The sequence below is a fragment of the Canis lupus genome, chromosome 3, assembly GCF_011100685.1.
Source record: "Canis lupus familiaris isolate Mischka breed German Shepherd chromosome 3, alternate assembly UU_Cfam_GSD_1.0, whole genome shotgun sequence".
Lineage (NCBI taxonomy): Eukaryota > Metazoa > Chordata > Mammalia > Carnivora > Canidae > Canis > Canis lupus.
The window spans coordinates 42,788,571-42,810,998 of record NC_049224.1 but is presented as its reverse complement, the minus strand read 5'-3'; the positions used below and the strand labels follow the sequence as shown (position 1 = coordinate 42,810,998).

The 22,428-nt window shown below is 41.3% G+C and overlaps 2 long non-coding RNA genes across 2 annotated transcripts; one reads left to right on the top strand and one right to left on the bottom strand.

The window, feature by feature from the left end:
- The first annotated feature begins 3,992 nt into the window (after window positions 1-3,992).
- LOC111095363 lies at window positions 3,993-6,879 on the top strand. The gene is made up of 2 exons (XR_005356347.1): window positions 3,993-4,123; window positions 6,549-6,879. It is a non-coding gene; the product is annotated as an uncharacterized LOC111095363 (long non-coding RNA).
- Window positions 6,880-12,123: 5,244 nt separating this feature from the next.
- On the bottom strand, window positions 12,124-17,028 carry LOC111095362. Its single transcript, XR_005356346.1, has 4 exons — window positions 16,654-17,028; window positions 16,183-16,328; window positions 13,932-13,995; window positions 12,124-12,643 (listed from the first exon to the last, which is right to left on the bottom strand). It is a non-coding gene; the product is annotated as an uncharacterized LOC111095362 (long non-coding RNA).
- Between the last annotated feature and the right edge of the window lie 5,400 nt (window positions 17,029-22,428).

Genomic DNA, 22,428 nt, shown 5'->3' with positions numbered 1-22,428 from the left:
TTTAAATAAAATATTTTTTAAAAGTAACTGTCTGTGTGCCAGGCACTGTGCCCAGCATTTATCTTAGTTAATCCTCACAACATCTCAAGCAAGTATGATGCCCCGCTCTGCACCCCCCTACCCTCTACCGATGAAGACATTAGTGCTGATAGAGGGAAAACACCATGACAGAGTTCAGACTGTGCCTACTAGGGTCCAAGTCTAGCTTCTAAACCACCAGGTTCAGGTCACAGGTCACAATCCATTTCCACATCATGTCTGCTCTCATCTTGATGGGCCATGTGGAAGCAGTTAAGTAAGATGTACAGCAGGAAGCAAAGATAGAGAAATTGCTCTTTCTTGCCTCAGTCTCATAGGGCTGTAATTGGGTTCTAAGGGCTTTGTATATCTTACAATCAATTTTCTTTCTATATGAACCTCTTTGAGCAAGTTTCTGGGGCTTGCAAGCATTTTGCCCTGATTGAGATCTTCAACAAACAGTAATAACAATGATGATTCCAACAAGGACAGTGACAATGGCCTTACCTTTCATGACATCATACACTCTTGAAGAAGATTAGCCCTGCCCCCAAGTACAGCTACTTATAATTCACTGACCTCATAATGAGAGCCCTACAGCAATAGGATAAATGGACATTCTAGGGCCTTGTCCCTCTAGACCCTTGGACCAGCAATGTCAGCACCACCTGGAAACTTATAAGAAGTGAAGAAATTCAGGGCACATCTCAGATTTAGTCAAAATCTGGTGAATGGCCAGGCGAATTATATGGACATGAAGTTAAGGAAGCACTACCCTGGTAATAATGCCTGCCTAGTGAAAAAAGTGCCCATTGGCCACCCTCCTGGTCACTAGAACGAGTTCAGGTGATGTGGTTGGCTGAGCACATCTTCCATTTCTCCCTCCTGGCTCCCCACACACACCCCCAAATTTGAACACTAATTTAAGAGGACAATTTCCCTGCTGAAAGTGGACCATTCTTCGGTCAAGGAGAAAGGACTCAGCCTTTCAAGCATTGGCCATTTGATCCTGGACCAGTTCGCATGGCCCCATTAGTTTACAGGATGTAATATCCAATTCTCAGATTATAAACCCTCAAAGGGTTCTGTCCAGTTCCTGACACACCAAATAAACAAGTCTATTAAATTTCTGCTGCATATTTTTTCAGCTTCCACCATCTGAAAAGCTAGTGGAGGCAATTTGCAAAGCACAAGGAAAACTAAATTGCAACCATGCAGCTTTCATCTCCAGCAACCTGATGTTCAGTAAAAGGGGAATAACCACCCATCTCAGGGTTTTAATGAGACAATAAAGAGTTGAAATTATGGATTTCATAGAGTCAGAATGAGAATATGTATGCTATATACATATTACTCATTTGTTCATTTGTTCATTCCCTCTTTCATTTACTTTTTCCAATTACCCTCTTCTGACAGGACAAAAAGAGACAGGAGGTTTCATGCTACAAGTCTGGATAAGGAGACGAGACAGGAATTGCCAAAGGCACAACATAATGGTTCCACGCTGACTTTCAGGAACAAATGACAAGGTTTCTTTTCAAGCTCTTTAATTGATTTGAAGGTGGATGAGAAAGTGTGATGTGTGAATTAAAGCAAAGAGGGCAGATATTACAGTCAGTCCAAGTGTCTCACACACTGGCTGTGCCTTAGTATCATGTGAGTTTTTTTTGAGCTACACATCTATCAAACCTGAATTCCACTACCTGTGAGATGGGGGCAGCACCCTCCTTGTGGGATGGTTCTAAGGATCAAGGAAAATGTCATTTCAAATCATTATTTCTCCATAAAGAAGACATCTCAGGATGCCTGGGTGGCTCAGTGGTTGAGTGTCTGCCTTTGGCTCAGGGCGTGACCCCAGAGTCCCATATTGGGCTCCCCACAGGGAGCCTGCTTCTCCCTCTGCTTCTCTGCCTCTCTGTCTGTGTCTCTCATGAATAAATAAATAAAATCTTTAATTAAAAAAAAGGACTTCTCATGACTGTTAGTACCTACCAAGGACCTCCTGAAGATGGAGCACCCCAGGCCTGGCACCCCCAGGTTGTGATGATATTCAGGCCTCAGGGCCATAAAGATTAAATGAGTTAAAGATTGTGACTGCCTTAGCATGGTGCCTGAATACTATCTGCATACTCCGTGTTCGATACTATTATCTTTGTGGTGACACAGACATGTTCACATCCCAGTGACACTCTAGATCTGTGACCTTGGGCAAGTTTATGGATGGATAAACTGCCTTACCTCAGAAAAAATTTGATGCACCTGGCCAAGGTACTCAGTCTCCTTAACCACTCCATGAAACTGTTTCAAATACTATATGAGAAGACCCATTGACAAAAAAGTTGCCAAGATTTTTCCTTTTATTCCCCCAGTCCATTCTCTGTTCTGCTCTGTGCCCCTAGAGATTAACCCTGATGAACCACACTCCCCGCTCTTTTGGTGGCTGACTTCCCTTTGAGTTTGGCCAATGCCAGAAAAGGAGGATGGTGAGAGAGAGAAAGACAGAGAGACAAGAGAGACAGAGACAGAGAGACAGGAGTATTTCTTCTTCATGTCCTCCCTGAATCAGTGCAGCATCTCTGGACACAATTAGCATCCTCCATGGCTGTGGCTTTGTCAAGTGATCTTTCTTCCAGGGCACCATTTTTCACCAGGTTATATAACATTATTTCCTTCATTTTCCACTTTGCCCTCTGGTGGCAGCAGCTCCCCGCTGTTGCCAAACTCAGGGTGTATCAACATTTCTGGTCTGGTCCCCTTAATGCTGTTCATTCCTTTGAAGGTAGCCCACTCTTGAAAGTTTCTTCATGGAAACACCTCACTGAATTTTTTCCTTCCCATGACCTTCTATCTATCAAAATACTGAACCCCAAAATGATGCTCAGTTTTAAGACTACCTGTCCAGACAGCTGCCCATTCTGTGGAACTGCTCTGCAGCCCCTTTGGAAGAAACCAAGATAGAAACCGAATCTATTTTCACTCAGCATAATACCCTCCAGTTCCATCCACGTTGAAGTAAATGGTGGGTATTTGTCATTTCTAATGGCTGAGTAATATGTTCTCATTCATTTGGGGAATATAAATAATAGTGAAAGGGAATAGAAGGGAAGGGAGAAGAAATGGGTAGGAAATATCAGAAAAGGAGACAGAACATAAAGACTCCTAACTCTGGGAAATGAACTAGGGGTGGTAGAAGGGGAGGGGGGAGAGGGGAGGGGGGTGGGGGTGAATGGGTGGCGGGCACTGAGGGGGGCACTTGACGGGATGAGCACTGGGTGTTATTCTGTATGTTGGCAAATTGAACACCAATAAAAAATTTAGAAAGAAGAAAGAAAGAAAGAAGAAAGAAAGAAAGAAAGAAAGAAAGAAAGAAAGAAAGAAAGAAAGAAAGAAAGAGAAAGAAAGAAACAAGGAAGGAAGAATACGGAAGGAAGAATGAAGAAGGAAGAAGACGCAGAAGAAGGCAATAAATAAGACGAAGAATCACGATCAGCAATACACAATGAATCACGCCAACGCACGATCAAAAGAAAGCTACATCCCTCCCTCCAGACAAAAAAAGAAGAAAGAAAGAAAGAAAGAAAGAAAGAAAGAAAGAAAGAAAGAAAGAAAGAAGAAAGAAAGAAAAAGAAAGAAAGAAACCTAATCTAAAGAGAATGAAATCACAAGCTGGATGGAGCCCAACAACAAATGTTCAAATGTTCTCTGGAGAATCTGTGCTAAGAGAAACAGAGACTATATTTGTAAGTGGTGGTGGAGGTCCCAGCCTGACAGAACAGAGAATGAGAATTTGGGGCAGAAAGAGAATTTACCGTTTTGCTCAATATTAGTAGCCCAATGGCCATGGCACTACTTGGAATGGGGAACTCCCCTAGTTGATTCCCAAGACAGAGATGTGGCTAACACAGGAGGAAGAGGGACTGGAATGGAGGCATGCCACCAGAAGGAATGTTATTATCAGTGACATGGTAATAAAATGAAGTAACAGTGCACAGAATTCCATAGAGCTAAAGAGTAGCCTTAGTGTTGGATAATCTAGCCATCTGACTTTGGGCAAGCCATGGGATCTTTGATTCTTCATTTACAAGATGAAAGGGTTATTCTACAGGTGAATCTCAAGATACTGTGTATCTCCAGAGTTATCTATTTTAGGAGTTAGATTTTTCCCTCATCAGCCCTAGCTACTGTGATCTGCCACATTTCTTCCTTTCATTTGCTTCCTGTTTTTAGGTCTACCCAGAAAACTCTTCTTCTGAAAGGCAGCTTGGACTTTAAAGCTGTTGACCTAATGCTGTGGCTGATGAAAGTATTTCCATGAAGGGATGTAGCCAGAATCAGATTTGCTTTTAAGACTTTGACCTCTCAATGGTCACGCTTGAGCTTTCTATCTCCGTCTTGTTTATCTATGTTGAGAATGAGTTTAATGTTTTGAAATGTTGGTGTTGGGGGAATGTTGATAGAATTCTTTTACAGAGAGACAATGGCCCACATGTAAGGAATATTTGCTTTATCACTAGTTCGGTTATTAACTAGATCTGGGAAAATGGAGCCTTTTGGGGTGGGAGGTCCTTTTTTTGTCTCTACTGTTTGTTTTAAAATAGTCTTAAAAGCTCCAGTGAAAATAAAGCACAGAAATGTGAAATATGTCTTTGGATTTTCATTTGCATATATTTAATTCCTGAAGAGTAGAGGGGATATTGGGATTGTTGCATACGCCCACAGTTGAAACAGAAGATTTTAGTTCTCTCTTGGAGTCATGACATTAATATTGTTACCTTTAAAAATAAGTATTTTCGCATCAGATATCTGCCACGTATGTTAGAGTTCCAATTTAAATTTGCAACTTAGATGACTATTTGGTTATCATGAGAATATATATTCTTATAAAGAAACCATAAAATATTATTGCTCCTCCAGTTTGCAAAATTAACTGGAGAGGAAAAAAAGTAGTTAGTGCAACCATAAGGCTCTACTGCAAGTGAGAGGTAAAAATATAATTGAGGCTCAATTTTAAAACTGAACAATATCATAAATAAATCAAATTTTAAAGATGATTATTTCCCCCACTCCTACTTAAATCTGAAATGTGGTAGCTTATGTGTAAAGTTTCTTTTGGTTCAAATTCTTTTGTTTTCATTATAAATTCTAAGTGCTGTTAAAAATTATATGGCAATGCAAATTATATATTAAGAAGTATAACAAGGGACTTTGGCTCAGAAATCAGACTTCTGGGAGCATAATTTAAAGAAATAACTGGAGAAACAAAATCTATGGGGATGAACATATTCATTTTCACATTATTATATGGAAAATTGGAGACAGTTTATAAGTTTAACAATAAGAGATTTAATAAGTAAAACACGGAACGTAAAACTCAATGGAATGGCCTAGAGCCATTGACATGTAACAACATGGAAAACCATTGGTATACGAATAAAAAGAATTTTAAAAAACCAGAATACAAAATTATATGTTCATTATCACTGTAACCATGTAAAACTGTGATTAGATCTTTTAAGGGAACATGTAAAAAAGAAAACTATTGTATTTGATTGATGAGATTACAAGTAATATATTTTAAAAGGAAATCCTTATTATTGTTAAAAAATTGCTCTTTAAAACTTGAAATAGAAGATTGAATCTAGAAGACAAGATTCTCTGACAGGGCTCCATGAAGGGAAAGAAGTGAGTATTTATTTCTATATTAGGGATTCCTGGTTGCCAGAAACAAAATCTCACTCAACCCAGCTTAAGCCAAAAAAAAATTATTGCAAAGAAATGATATGAATTCAGAAAGAGAATCATAGCTGGACTGCAGAAGAAGGCTGAGACAGAACTAAAAGCGAAGGCACTGGCCCATCACATAGCCTCATAAACCCCACTCCTTATGAACAAAATTTTGAAATTTGAAATACAAGATTCAATCATTCACTTGCATAACCCTGAGAGTCAGTGCTCCACTGACTCACCTTAATTCAGGCCCATGTGTTCTGTATTTAAAATTGTGCCATTTTGTTCATCATGGACTTCTTGCATTATTTTTTATTTATAAAAAATACTATAATAAAGTATTCTTTGTCTTAACCAATAGGGGGGGTTGTTTGTTTGTTTGTTTGTTTGTTTTAACCACTCCAATTTTGTGCCCTCTGAAAGTGCCTCACACACCTCATGCTAATTCCTGCCCTGCCCACACAGTGTTTGCAATTCCTCCATCCAAGCCCATCCTTGCATCAGGGTGCTGTTTCCCAACAGGCTCTGTTAAGATCATAGCCCATTATGTGATAATATCAGATGAACCAATTAATTGGGGTTTTCATGCCAGACCGGTTGTGTCCATCAGATAAGCTGAGAGCAAGCAACAAGGCATAAAACTTTTTGTTTAGGGAAAGGATGGAGATAGGAAAAGCCTATCAGGGAAGCTCTAGGCCTTGCAGGGAAAGAATGAGCCAGAGCAAATGTACACCATTTTTATAGCCTTTCAGGGCATAACTCAAACCCTGTTCTTGCCTTCCTTTCTACCACCTCCCCGTTAGGGTGACAGTGAGCTGTCAGGGATGGCATACCCATGACAGAGATGGATTTCTCCTGTAAGAAGCAGTCTACCACGGAGACCCTTGATGGTACATCGCAGCCTTGGCTTCCTTCTGACCTCATCACCTCTGGGCACCCAGCTCTGTGTTCCTGGAGCCCAGAAAAGCCTCATCTCCCAACTACAGCTCTAGCCCACAAGCCCTGCATAAGTCCCAGATGCCCTCACACATACTGATTGTTAAGGCACATCAGGAGGAGAGATGATGGATGATGCTTGCTTGGTTTTATTCAAAGTGTGCTTCCCATTAAAGAGAAATGTCATTTGTGCCTCAAGCCATCTGAAGCCCATTTGTTTTCATATTTATGGGAGTATGTGTGCCACGCTCTCCCCTTTTCTCTCTTTGCTTTCAAGTCTGCCCCCACTCACCTCCCTCTCCTCACCCTCTTCCCAATATTTCTTGCTAAAATATGGCAGGGAAGCCAAGAGAGCTGTCATCTTTGGAATGCTCTTGTCACAGTGGACGTTTGAAGAATCCCTGCAACATGAGAAACCCAATTCTTTCCTGCATGGCCAACCCTTCCACCCTGACCCCACAAAGAGTCATTTGCCTTTTCTCCATGCACATTTCTGAGACTTCCCCTTGGGTTATCAGGTTAATCACATCTCCTTCCACAAGGAAGGAATTGAGGCTGCTCCATTTCACTACCACTGATGGGAGATGGGAACAGCAAGTCACTGTTAGGTCAGTCTTTCTAAGCACCTGGGTTTAATTACCAAGCACACGGAGAGTTCTGGGAATGTCCAGTCTCAGTGGCATTTTCAGATTGTCTCCTTTACTTGGTGATTTGATTACCATATCTATCAAATACATGTATTAAACCACTCATCACCACGCTGGATGTTCTTGGCTATTCTTTAAACGACTAAACTATTCACCTTCCAATTTTCATTCTTTATTTCATCTGCAAATCATCTGCCTTTGAAGAAAGCAACCGAGTAGTTCAAACTTTCTGATTCATCTGTTATTAGCAGACCTTCAAGAGAATAATTTTACAAATCTTCCCTCCCCCTGGCTTTATGAATGCACATGCACATGCGCACAGTCATGACTCAACACTGCCTATTTTACTAGGTAAAGCCAGAACCTGACAAAGAACTAGAGGAACCAAGTGAAAGATTTCAACTACCAGAAGGTTTCCAACCTTAGCTTCTCTCCTTTGAATGGAGCAAAATCTGACACATTCAAGTGTTAAAAGAAAACAAGTTAACCAGTGTATCTAGCAAATTTTTCCAGGTTCAAGCCAACTAATTCATGCTTACATTTACAGTAATTTCTTTACTGATATAAAACCTATAAATATATTTATCTTTGAACAAACTCTAGAGGTGTGACATTTTGGCTCAGCAATGCATCAGGCCCATTCTTAAGGAATAATACCTGGAGTGGAAACAAATGCCCCTCCTCTTCTGACTCCTCTCGGTCTCATTCCCATCTACCTTTATGCAACTTCCAAAGCCAGAGACAGATAATCTCGGCACTTACTCCACCTTGCACTATACCAGCGACACGATTTCTCTAGAACACAATGTGTGTTTTATGCAATGCATCAACCTGGCTTCTACCACCTCCAAATCTCTCAAATCGAGGTCAGAACCAACCATGAACATTTTACCTTCATGTTGTGGTCGTGCCTTCAGACGGAACTCCATGAAACCAGAAATAAGAAATGCATAACTCAATAGTGGAATCACTTGAGAGTGGGGTCAGACAGACCCAAGCCTGAAAGCTGGCCCATGCCACTTAATAGCCGTGATCTTGGGCAATTCACCCACATGTTCTTTTTTCTTTAAGATTTTATTTATTTTATTCGACAGAGAGATTGAGCAACACAAGCAGGGGAAGTGGCAAGCAAAGGGAGAAGGAGAAGCAGACTTCCGCTGAGCAGGGAGCCCAGTACAGGGCTTGATCCCAGGACCCTGAGCCGAAGGCAGATGCTTCACTGGCTGAGCCACTCAAGCGCCCCTCACCCACACTTTCTAAGCTTGTTTTCACGTCCTTAAACTTGGGTTGACACTATACAATTTAGTGGCCTCTAGTGAATATAAATCTCAAAGCACTGCTCCAGGAACATTTTAAGGGATCAGTAAATGTTAATTTGCACCATGGCTACACTTTTCCCTTCCTTTTTGAATCCTCCATTATGAGCAAGGATGGCCAAGTATGTGCCATACTGCCATGGTCTTGCTCTTGCTGTAGAAGAAACTGCTTAACATTACTACGGCCAAAGGCAAACGTGAGTGATTGCTGCTACCCTGGGGTCCTAAGAGCTAAACATGTACTTTAAATTTGGGGGAGGGAGGGGATGCTGTCTAACTTCCTTCTTTTGGGTGGAAGAGGACCCAAAAGCATCATGTAGGACTGGCACAAAAAAAAAAAAAAAAAAAAAAAAAAAAACAGAGATTTCAGTGGTATCCCATCCCAAGGGGAAGACCAGCCAACTTAAGGTAACCTGCTGTGTAGTCCTTTCTACATGATTTAACATCTGACAGTTTGCAGTGTCTAGCCAGCCATCGCACTGTGTTTTATGACTGGCCATTGAAAATAATTAGTTGGTGACCCAGAAAACTGATATATAAAATCCTTTTAATCACCAATATGGCTTTCAATTATACAGCATAAACTTATTAACCTTTTTACTGCTGAGACTTGATTTATGGAATTTATCTACATGACCATTATGAGCAGAGATAAAAAGTATATTATCTGAGGTGTTGGCATTAACAATAAAGAACTGCTTTTTCCTACCGTGGAGTCTTAAGTGGCAATGGCAGCCTCCCACTAAGTCTCTAGGGGTTCATCTGTTTCCTGCAACCATTCAGTAATGGTTGACTGAGGACCTACTCTATGTCCACTTGGCTTTGTAACTTGACAGGGTCAACTCCAAACACCTTAGTATGGCCCCGACCCTAAATGGGGTTCATTTGACCCCAACTCAGTTTTTTCCAGCTTCCTCTCTTAAAGATTCACTATCCTCCAATGAGCTGGGCTTTCCACTGTTCTATTTTCTGGCCATATGTGTCTTTTATCTTAAGTGTATCTACCCATGCCTGCCAACAGCCACCCACATACAGCCACAGCTCCCCTCCACACACACTCTCCACCACATACTCTCTTATATAGCTCCCTTGCACACAAACCCCCCAAAATGCCCACACACAACCCCATATATGTATACACAACCCCTACACACACACATAGCTGTCTCACATCCCCCACAATACTACACCCACACAACCCACCGTACATATATTGATTCTCCCCCAACACCCATAATCCCCCATATGAACCACAATCCCTATATACATACACACAACCCCTTAGCACACATATAACCTCCTGACAAATCATGAAAATATACAACAATATACACACACAAAACCTTCCCACACTCACACAACACTCCCCACAACACACAGACACATACACATAATCCTATGCATGCACACACAAAAACCCTGCCTTCCACAACACTTACACACAAACTCCTTCTCTGCCCGAAGAACTCCTTCTCATTCAGGGTCCCACAAATGTTCTCCAGTTCCCAGGGCAGAGTGTGTCACTGCCTCCTTTTAGCTATTTCACCTAAGATCAGAGTACATGTCACCCCAAGAGAGTAGTACATACATGTCTCATTAATCATCTATGCCTAGTACCTAGCAGAGTGCACTGCATTGCAATGAACCAAGGGTGAAAGTGGGGCAACATGGTTCTGCCCAAGAGTCTTTGCCTCTTTAAGATGAACATGTGTGCATGTGTACGCACTTGAAGCAACTTCAAAACAACAACTAGAAAACATCTTAAAGAAAATTATATAAGAGATGGAAAGAGAGGAATCCCAAGAGTTACCAAAACACAATTTTTCTACTTCAGCATTATGTGTGGTGATGGCCCAGAGCAGAAAAATGGCCCAAGAAACAAGCTGGCCAGAAGAGCACCTGAGTGGTGTTCTGGGGATATAACAATACCACTAGCTCACGTAGGGTCTACTTTGTGGATGACAAGCCAGGAGGTTATAGGGTGAGCAAGCACCCACAGGTGATAAAAAGACTCCAGAGTTCCCAGCGTGCTCTGAACTCATGCCCACCATGGTTAGTGCCATGCACTCATACCCATGCTCCGTGTTGAGTACCCATAGGCACATCCAGTGTAAGTGTAAGTCACCAAGAAAACAGGGGCCTGCAATGATATTTAAGAACAGCATTCCAGAATAGTATCAGAGTAGTCATCACAAGAAAAGTCAGAATGTGTTAGCCTTCCTTATATATTTTACAGTTTAGTATTGATTTCATTCAGAATTCCTGTGAGAAGGGAAAGTGAAGGTGAAATCACAATCTTTCAGAGCTTAAGGACATGAAGATCTTAATGTTGCTCTGATTAAAGTATGTATTATACAACATCAAGTTTATTTATTACTATTTTTTCTCCCTAGTCTGATTTTGTAAATACTCGAATGATAAGAACATTGCCACATTTTCCCCCATGTCCCTATATCTAGCCCAGGGCTAGCATAAATGAATAAATTAGTCATTTATTAGTCATAAATAAATTACTCATAAAATGAATAAATAAATAAGCAACTAATTGGTATTCATTATTAGTCATTCCATTCTCGATTTCTTCCACTGGACTTCAGCAGAATCCCAGTTAAACTGAGTCAAATTTTTGGATTCATCATGTTATATTATAATCATCAATTTATGTGTCTCTCCTCTATAGGATTGTGTATTCCACCAGGAAAATAAATTGTATAAAAATAGGAATCTAAAAATTGTGGAGGTTTACCTATATACCAGGCACTACACTAAGTATATATGTTTTCTCATTATTTCTTATACAAACCCTATGAAATAGATACTATTATCAGTCCTGCTTTACAGAGGAGGAAACTGAGCCATAAAAGATTTCAGTGACTTCCAAGAATACACAATAAGTAACTGGTTGAGCCTGGATTTGAATCAAGTAACTGGGTTCCAGAGCTTCACTTTTAATGAATGGCTACCTGGTTAGACTACACTCAAATAAAAAGGATTTCAACATTAATTCATTCTAGAACTATATGTTGCATATCTTCCCCATGTCAGGAACTGGGTTAGGTACTTAGTATAAGACGGTGAGCACTATGGGTATGCTCCTTGCCCTTGGAGAGCTTGCAGCCCAGAGTCAGCTCCATGCTGAAGCAAAGGATCACACAAGTTGATAATCATAAGCTGTGCTAACTGTGGTAAAGGCAGGGTACAGGTGTGACAAGGGTGACAACAAGGGTGGTTGATGTGACAATGAGCAAGTGACAGTTGACCTCCAGGATGCAAAATTTGTAGATGTTAATAACACATTTTGGGCACAGAATCCGAAAAGATTGGGAGAGGGGGGTGCCTGGGTGTCACAGTCAGTTAAGCGTCCAACTCCTGGTTTGGGCTCAGGTCATAATCTCAGGGTGGTGAGATCAAAGCTCCACATGGGGCCTGTGCTCAGTGCAGAGTCTATTTGAGATTCTTTCCCCCTGTGTCTCCTACTCATGCTTCCCCCCTCTTAAATAAATAAATAAATAAATAAATAAATAAATAAATAAATATTTTTTAAAAAAATATTTAGTTTTATGTGTTGACTGGCTCATTTCCTAACCCACCTTACTCAAAAAAAGAGAGTTCAGGTGGTTTTCAGAATTGTGTCAAATGCCCGGTTACATGCCTCAGAAGTAGAGGAAAAAAAATGAATGATGGGAACATAAAATGTGGTTAATCCAAAATGCATGCCTTAGTGTTCCATACCCTTGCCCTAAGTACACCAGTAGTTTGAGAGCCAGCCACCATGGCAAAAGAAAATTTACCAGTGACTCAGTTCCCAGGGCTCACAAATTAAAGCAGACGAATTACTCTGGGTGTGCTCCATATCCAGACAAAGCAGATTTGGAAGTGTCAGTTAGCAGGATCTTTGGGAAGCAACTGGTCCAGAAGTTTCCTAGGCTTATCCCAAGATAGCTGGTAGAGTCTCAAGGGCTCTGGGCCCCAGGATGGGGAGGTCCAAGAAGTTCCAACCTAGAATAGGGAAGGAGTAGTGCTCACTTCAATCAGAGATGTTTCACTTTCATCTGTTTACACAGATTTCTGCATACTATTTCTTTGTAAAAAAGGTTTGTAATGCCAAAATCTAAATACATTTGAAAGTCTAGGGAAGCCTGGGTGGTTCAGTCGGTTAAGCATTTGCCTTCAACTCAGTTCATGATCCTGAGTCCAGGGATCAAGCCCCACACTAGGGGGGGGTCCCTGCTCAGTGGGGAGTGTGCTTTTCCCTCTGCCCCTCCCCTTCTGCTTGTGCTCTCTCTCACTGTCTCTTGTACACACTCTCTCTCCCTCAAATAAATAAATAAAATCTTTAAAAAGTTAATTAATTAATTAATTAATTAATTTGAAAGTCTTGAATTCAACCCAATCTCTTCATTTTTCAGATGAAAGAAGTCACAATGCATCCCCAAGGCCATTGGCTGGGTAGGGTCAGAGCTGGGATGGGACAGCTGAGTCAGCATGAACAGCATGAGGACTCTGAACCATACAGAGCTTTTAGCCTCAGCCATAACAACCACATGCTCTAACCCTGGGATGAACTAGCCACTATTTTATGTCTGCTCAAGCTGCTTCCATGTAAACAAATGCAGTAGTACAATTTGGTGTACTGGTTATTCACTTCATGTTATCACTGTGTTTCTAGTTATCAGAATATCTATTCCCCCAAAACGTAAGCTCCCAACCATCCCTGAGAGTAAGGGGTGGGGGGGGAGAAAAACTATATCTTAATCATAGAGATAGTTTTCAAGTTATCGTAGTTATGTATAGCTATTTATGACCAAAAAAAAAAAAAAAAACCACAGGAATTTCTTACGGGTCCAGGAATCTCATGGTTTGCTCCATCTACTTACAGGGGTTCTATTCCACAAACCATCTGGTATGGTGGCTAACAGCACAGACTTTGAGGCCTGAAGCGAGGTAGATATGAATTCAATCTCCACTCTGCCCCTTTCTAGCTGTATGATCTCACAGAAAGTCCTTATCTTCTCCTGCCCACTTGACTAAAATACAAATGTTAATCAGACCTACAGAATAGTTGTGGGGTTCCAATGAGATAAGGAATGTAAAGCATTTACCTTTGCAGGCTGTCTAGCACATAGTGAGCACTCAATAAATTTTTGCTATCATTGTTACTCTACCAGTCGCTCCCCTAATGAGCTCCCCCTCAGCCATTAATAATGACACTAACAAAGATGATTCAAATGATTTTAAAAGATATTTTCCAAATGAGCAATTAAAAAAAATCAATGGTACCACATACCCCAGTCCGTGTCTTACTTTGCTCACAAATCACCATTTGTTCAGCAGAGGAAATTATGAACTGTCTGGAAATAATACAGTAAAGACAGTCAATGACAATTAGAGCATAAAAAGTCTAATATAGACTCAGCAAAGAATCTGGGATTCTACTAAAATCCATTTATTACAAAAAATTCTGGAACCACTTTACCATAAGTGGACATCATTTAGTGCTCAATTATAATGAAATTCCAATGGAAGTATATATTAAATGCAGAGCATCTACATTAATATCAAGAGAATTTGGTAAGATTGATGTTATTGCAATGAATGCCAGATGAATAGTAAGTACCTCACTTAAACCTTCCAGGTTCTTGGGCTCAGGCACTGCTCCTTGCTCCCATTATCTGCATTTCACTGGATTTTTATAGAGGTGGGAATTAGGCACAAAGTCTATTTTTATTTACTGGTAGTCTAGCTTTGAGCTAGAAAGTTCTAATCCTGATGAATCAAGATCCATTGCATAATGATATTAAAAGCACAGACATTCTTCCACCACCACGAAAAGCAATTCATTTTTCAAAGGGCTATAGATCTACGTAACGGGAAAATTTGTAAAAGGAGGTAATTTCAAGCTAAGCACTAGGAAGACATTTTAATAGCTCCAACATGGATTGAACTTAGTGGAGCAAAGAAATCTCTGTTGAAGAATTAAGACCTGCCCTGTTGAAACTCGAGGCTGTTAATGACTGAGGAGCGGGCAATGCAGGGTAAAGGTTTCTGTTAACATCCTATTTCAACACAGATTACTTGGGCTGGGAATGAACTTCTCCTGGGGTCCTTTTTTATGCCAATCAAGAGAATAAAGCTCTTCGTATGTGGGTATAGATGCAAATATGAGGTCAAATTCCCATTATAAAATTTGGGGTCCTAAAAATTAGGTGAAAGCCATAGATTTCATGCCATTTGTCATGCTTTATTCCTGGGCAAAGAGGCAAGGGGGCCTCACCCTGAGTTCTGGGGGGGGAAGGGCATGGACCACTTGCCTTACTATCAAATGATCCTGATTCAGGCCCCAGCTCAACCACTTACTGACTGCAAAAATTCTCAGACCTTCAACTTCATCTTTGGCAAAACAGCAATAACCACCTTATCAGGTTGCTGTGTGGCTCAATGAGATGCAGCATGGGAAAAGTTCCTAGGACAAGAATCGGACAAGAATCCTCCAGCCCAGCTGCCTGAGCCTTGCTACTCTTCTGAGGTGGGCTACAGGTCCCTGCTCTATCATGGCCCCAACAGAGACACAGAAATTGTTCCAGACCCAACCACCACCAGGAGCCAGAATCCTTCCCTCTAATCAAATAGAGTCAGATTCATCCCATGTCACTGGTATGTGGACACTTCTAGTTCCCACCAGGGTTCTGACCCAGCCTGTTCCTAGCTGGCCAGCCCTCCACCTTGGGCTTTTACCACACGGACAGGGAGTCCGGAACCAAGTCCTTCACTGGACTAGGATGGGCAAGTGGCAAAATCTTAGGAAACCCTAAAGAAAGTCTATGCATGCTGTAATGCACCTATCTACCCTCTAGGAGAAAAAAAAAAAAAAAAAGTGGGTAGATTTATTTAGTCCGCTGCAAACTGACAGGTGAAAGCCAGCTGTAGTTGTCATCCAGAAGGTGGTAGTTTCATTTGTATAGTGCCTCCATTTTTAAATAGGGGAAGTTCACATCTAAAGGGGTACCTGGCAGGAGTGGGGGGCTATCAGTCATCTGCCTTCAGCTCAGGTAATGATCCCAGGGTCCTAGAATCAAGCCTCAAATCAGGCTTCCTGCTCAGCAAGGGGTCTGCTTCTCTCTCTCTCTGTCCCTCCCCTCTGCTCATGCATTCTCTCTCTCTCTCTCTCTCTCTCTCTCCCTCTCTCTCTCATATAAATAAATAAAGTCCTACAAAAAAAGTTCTGGTTTCTACATATCACAGTCGGCTGGAGCTCAGTTGAGGCTGCCGCCTTTAAATGGGTCCCACCAGCCATGACTTCCTCTGCCACCTCCAGAATATCCATGAGGCCTCAGAGGTTGGCCCAATAATCCCACTGTGCATCAGTTTAGTTCATGCCATTATTAATATAAGCTTGGTTACTTGGCAAATATTAATCCCTACATAATCCCCCTGGCACGATGAAGCAAAATGAAGCCACATGCACAGAAATGTGACAAGGGAAAACCAACAGTGCTAAAAAATGAAATATGTGTTAAGTCCCCAAAGAAGTTCATTACCTGAAGGACACATTATCCCCTTCTCTTCCCATGAGTCAGCACAGTCAGTAGTCATTCCTAATTGGTTTAAAGCTTAGTATGAAATATTAGGATGCCACGGTATGCGATGACACAGCTGTATTCCTGAGGGGACAGCTGAGACGAATCTGTGCGCAGCAGAGACAGGTGGAGACAAAGGGAGCAGGTGGAAATGGGTTGTAAATATACTATAACTTAAAAAATAATGGGGTGTGTTTTCCCTACAGGTTTCTGGTGCTTCATCACTAATTAAATATTGAAACTACAAAAGGAGAAATAAAGTTTTGTGGCTTTTTGGATTTGGGGCATAAATGTAAATATTTTCCACCATTACATTAACTGCAATTTCATTTGAAAAACACACGTCTGATCTGGGAGCATTGAGTTGTAGGCATGAGAGCTGAGAAGAGGGTAGATTTAAGGAAAATGTTAACAGCTAATGGTGTTACCCACTTTTTTTCCTTTGGCCAGAAAGGGGTCTGGGATTGTGTGTTCCAGGGCAGTATTATCCAATTTTATGAATTCATGGGTCTTTTAAACAAAATAGTAGATTCCCTGTGATAAGGTTTGAAGTTAAAATCACATCCCACAGAGCAGAGAGGTTGTTGCCAAATGCAGAGAATCAATAGGCAAATCACTTGGAATCCTTGGGTGATTCACACCAGAGAGCAGTAATTGAATTCTTTATGGTATCCCTTGCAATGGTGAGGCACTTGGAACTCGGAGGCATGATTCTAGATCTTGGCTTTAGTGTAGGATAAGCCACGATTCCATGAAGAGAAGCAAGATGCTCTGGAACTTCAAGAGTCACAGTCACTTAGAGCTGGTTGGCCAACTTTCCATCATGAGTGGCCAGGCCCAGTCTCTCCACTTACCTCCTCAATGTAGCTCACCAGGTGGTGGCAGACCCCATGGATAACTATTAGGAATTCATTCTTCCTGTTTGTTCACCCAGAAATCTGGCCCTCTACAACTCCCCTCACAGTTCTATGATGTTTCTAGAGTAACACAGGCAAGTGTCTTCCTCCTTTCCCTCCATGTGACACTCAGTGGCTGGACTTGTAATCAAAAGACTCAGTGTCCTGGCCCTGTTCTCCCACTCACAGCCAAAGAGCACCCACTTCCTCATCTGTAAATGCTTTCCATGACTCTCTCCTGATGACACCCAAGTAGGGTAATCTGTGTTTTCCATCAAACAGGAGACAATGCAAGTCATCGGGCTGACCCTGTGTCTTATAGTCAGGTGTCCTTGAAGGGGAATGCAGAACTTCCATGTATGATCTGGTGGAAACCACTTGGGAACTTAAAATAAGCCAACTGCTATAAGCAGAGTGGAATGGTGATTGCCAGGGGTTATTAAGGGAGGTATGAATTAAAAGGTACAAAGTTTGAGTATGTCCTAGAGATCTGTACCATGTAGAGCCTATAGTTAGCAATACCATATTTTGTACTTAAAAATGTGCTAGAGTAGATCTTACATTGAGTGTTCTCATCACAGAATATAATAGCAATAATAATAGTTAATAAAGAGGGCAGGATACCTGTAGATGTGATGGATATGTCCACAGCACAGATTGTAGCAATAGTTCCACGGATGCCTATTTACCTCCAAAGTCATCAAATTGTATACATTAAATATGCAGTCTTTTGTATGTCAATTGTGCCTCATAAAGTGGGTTTTTAAAAATTAAGGATGTAATAATTTGCATGAAGAGTTTCTGTTATAAATAAAGGAGGTAACACATAAAACCCCCGGCATGCATTAGTGCTCGACAAAGTTGCATATTTTCCCTTTGTCGCTTGGTATTATTAGAGATGTGAACTGAGTCCAGCTGTGTGAGTGGTCTGCAAATGAGACCATGAGAGTCATAACAGCCTCTAACACCTGTGGCTGTCACTCATACTCTGTGACCTGCATACCCCCCTCCCAGCCCCACTCCAACCACTGTCTCCCCTCTCCAGACTCAACTCACAAGGAGGGGCCAATAGCAAAGGACAGCATAGGGCAGAGGCATCCAGGATGGATCTAATCCCACCTTCCATCTCTTCGGGGAAGACAGCACAGATCTGATGGTGGAAGATCCTTGTAGGAATAGTGAAGGGGTTGCAAAGGCAGCCATTTGGAGTCTTCAGAGGGAAGTAGCATTTGTGCTACCAAGACTCTCAGACTATTTTCTACATAGAAAGACCCTTGTCCTTGGAAGCAAAAGATACCAGGGCAGAGCCTCAAGAGAAAAGAATTTGTGTGGTTGGGACTTATGTCCCATTGATGTCCCTTAAAGAAGAAACTAAAAGAGAACCTTAGGATTTCTTTTTGTGCTTTCTAGTCTGGGGCTGGAGAAAAGGCAGGGAGTATGGGCAGCAGCCCCATTCAGGATAAACATGAATACACGAATGAGTGGTGGCCCTTCATGGAACAGAATAAACAGCCTACTCAAGAGGACATCCCTAGAGTGGAGAGGATCGAGGATCTCTGTCATTGCACAGAATTACTGATTAATTGTGCTGATACTAGTCCCACTCAGGACAAGCTATCATCGTGACATGCCCAGGTGACAAAAGCTTATTAATAGTGATGACTGTAATTGCCAAGAAGAAAGCTCAGGCCCTTCCATTTGAGTCCCATTGGGCTGGGAAGTAATAGCGAGTGGGCAACATTACAGGAGTTTATCATAATGGGCGTGCAGTCTATCAGATTTGGATCCCATTTCAAGCGAAGAAAGCCAAATGCAATGATCAAGTGTATAGAAGGACATTAAAAGTCAGGGCACCTGGGTGGCTCAGTGGTTGAGCATCTGCCTTTGGCTCAGGTCATGATCCCGGGGTCCTGAGATCAAGTCCTGCATGGGGCTCCCTGAGAGGAGCCTGCTTCTCCCTCTGCTTATGTTTCTGTCTTTCTCTCTGTATCTCTCATGAATAAATAAAATATTTTTTAAAATAATAACATCAAAAGTCAAGATTAAAAAGCAAAGATCAGGGGTACCTGGGTGTTTCAGTTGGTTAAGCATCTGACTTCAGCCCAGGTCATGATCTTGGGGTTCTGAGATCAAGCCCTGAGTCAGGCCCTCACTCAGCAGGGAGTCTGCTTGTCCTCTCCTTCCCCTTCTGCCCCTCTCCCTGCATCTGCTCTGTCTCTCTCTCAAATAAATAAATAAAATCTTTAACTTAAAAAAAAAAGAAAAGATCAGGAGGCAGCCAACAGAAAGTGTGGTGTTATTCCACTTTTCAGAGAGGTAAAGTAATATGTCTAAGGTTACACAGCTATAAATGAAGGAACCAGGACTTAACTTGACACGTGCCTGGTTCCGGAGCTGATGTTCCTTCTTCCATCACCACAGCTTCCCAAAACAGACACGAGTACCAAGAGATGGTGCCCAACTCCAATCATCCACTGTCTGAGACCAATCCCTTATATACTTAACCCACCCCTAACAATGGGATCTCACCTTCCTTTTAAGTCACCAGCTAGGCACTGTTTAATGTTGGGAAAGAACAACCAAACATGGTAGACAGCACAGTACAGATACATTGATTAAAACATTCCATCTGCATGCCAGACACACCACCTGCATTAAACAGACAGGGATGGTCCATAGCTCAATGACAGGGCTGGCACCAGGCAAAAAATAATAATAATAAAGTCCCATCCCTTCCAAAACCATCTTTTAAGTTGTTCATTCATGCTAGTCATTCACCTCATAGTAAGCACATTCTCCCATAATATTTATTATGAACATACAAATTATTAAGAACAGAGCTCATCCTCCCCACATCTCTCCGTTGATCCTTCCTGGGTCAGATGGCATGTGCCTGCAGAGTACATGATCCCAACAACAACACAGGGATGTGGGCACTGGTGTCCCTCTTTGTAGAACATGCCCACTGAACATCAGAGAGGGTGATCCACTTGTCCACGACCCTTAGCACTGTGTGGCAAAGGCAGATTTCAGCTTCAGTAGGAACCTCACCCAGATCCTCCTCACTCCACCACACCATCCTCCCACTCTTTCCCTCCCTCCACCACATTCTTTCCCCATGCTTTTCTATTCTTCTATCATCTTTGTTCATTATAAATACTTCATAATCCATAACTCCTCCAGGAAAATGCCAGGTTGTATAAAAATACAGTTCTAGGGCACCTGGGTGGCTCAGAGGTTGAGTGTCTGCCTTTGGCTCAGGTCATGATCCTGGGGTCCTGGGATCCAGTCCCATACCAGGCTCCCCTCAGGGAGCCTGCTTCTCCCTCTACCTATGTCTCTGCCTCTCTCTGTGTGTGTCTTTCATGAATAAATAAATAAAATCTTTTTTTAAAAATCTATTTCTAAAATCCTAACAGGAATACAAATTCAAACTATTCCCATATGAGTCAAAATTTTCCATATGAGTTAAAAATCATGTCATTACCTAATGCTGATTTTAAGTCTCCAGGAACTGGTGCAACCAAACAGCCATTGAGGCGATAAGTAAATCTTTTCAAACCCTCCTCAGTCCCTGGCCCAGGGTAACTATTCCATTCCATGGTCTGATGGCTCTGAGGTGGGAATGTTGCTCTAAATATTCAAAATGAATTCAGTAAATGAGTACCCCATTATTTCTACTTAATCCAATGTTCCATGTGGTCAGGCTAGAAAAGGCAGATCCCTCTTTGTGGGTCTCCTTGTATCTTTCAAAGTTTGCTAACTTATCAAATGTTCCATTAGTTACTTCACCAAGTTAAACTTTTAGTATGTCCTAAGACTTAACAAGTCCCTACAAATGATACTTTGACTCCTAACATTCTTTAGTTACCTGCAGATTAATGTCTACTGAAATGAACATTTCTTATCTAGTTTGTAGGTAATACATATTTTTTCCATGCTTCTATTACTTAATATTTTGGAATATAAAAGCATATGTATAACATACAAACACACACATATATACATGTCTGTGTTTTATAAAGTATAATAAACAAATACCTGCAAACCTATCTTCATGTTAAAGGGGAAAAAAAAAACCCTCACCAAAAACACCATTACTATACAAAGCAGGAAAGACTATCCACTGGAAAAAGGGCAGTCTCTTCAATAAATGGTGCTGGGAAAATTGGACATCCACATGCAGAAGAATGAAACGAGACCATTCTCTTACACCATACACAAAGATAAACTCAAAATGGATGACAGATCTAAATGTGAGACAAGAATCTATCAAAATCCTAGAGGAGAACACAGGCAATACCCTTTTTGAACTTGGCCACAGCAACTTCTTACAAGATACATCTATGAAGGCAAGGGAAACAAAAGCAAAAATGAACTATTGGGATTTCATCAAGATAAAAAGCTGCACAGCAAATGAAATAGTCAACAAAACTAAAAGACAACCTACAGAATGGGAGAAGATATTTGCAAATGACATATCAGATAAAGGGCTAGTATCCAAGATCTATAAAGAACTGAGCACTGGGTATTATTCTGTATGTTGGCAAATTGAACACCAATAAAAAATAAATTTATTATAAAAAAGAAAAAAGAACTGATCAAACTCAACAGCAAAGAAACAAACAACCCAATCATGAAATGGGCAAAAGACATGAACAGAAATCTCACAGAGGAAGACATAGACATGGTCAACAAGCACATGAGAAAATGCTCCGCATCACTTGCCATCAGGGAAATACATATCAAAACCACAATGAGATACCACCTTGCACCAGTGAGAATGAGGAAAATTAACAAGACAAGAAACAACAAATGTTGGAGAGGATGTGGAGAAAGGGGAACCCTCTTGCACTGTTGGTGGGAATGTGAACTGGTACAGCCACTCTGGAAAACTGTGTGGAGGTTCCTCAAAGATTTAAAAATAGAGCTACCCTACGACCCAGCAATCACACTGCTGGGGATTTACCCCAAAGATACAGATGCAGTGAAAGACGGAGACATCTGCACCCCAATGTTTATAGCAGCAATGTCCACAATAGCCAAACTGTGAAAGGAGCCTCGGTGTCCATCGACAGATGAATGGATAAAGAAGCTGTGGTCTATGTATACAATTGAATATTACTCAGCCATTAGAAACGATGAATACCCACCATTTGCTTCAACGTGGATAGAACTGGATGGTATTATGCTGAGTGAAGTAAGTCAATCAGAGAAGGACAAACATTATATGGTCTCATTCATTCATATTCAGGGAATATAAGAAATAGTGAAAGGGGAAAGAAGAGAAAATGAGTGGCAAATATCAGAG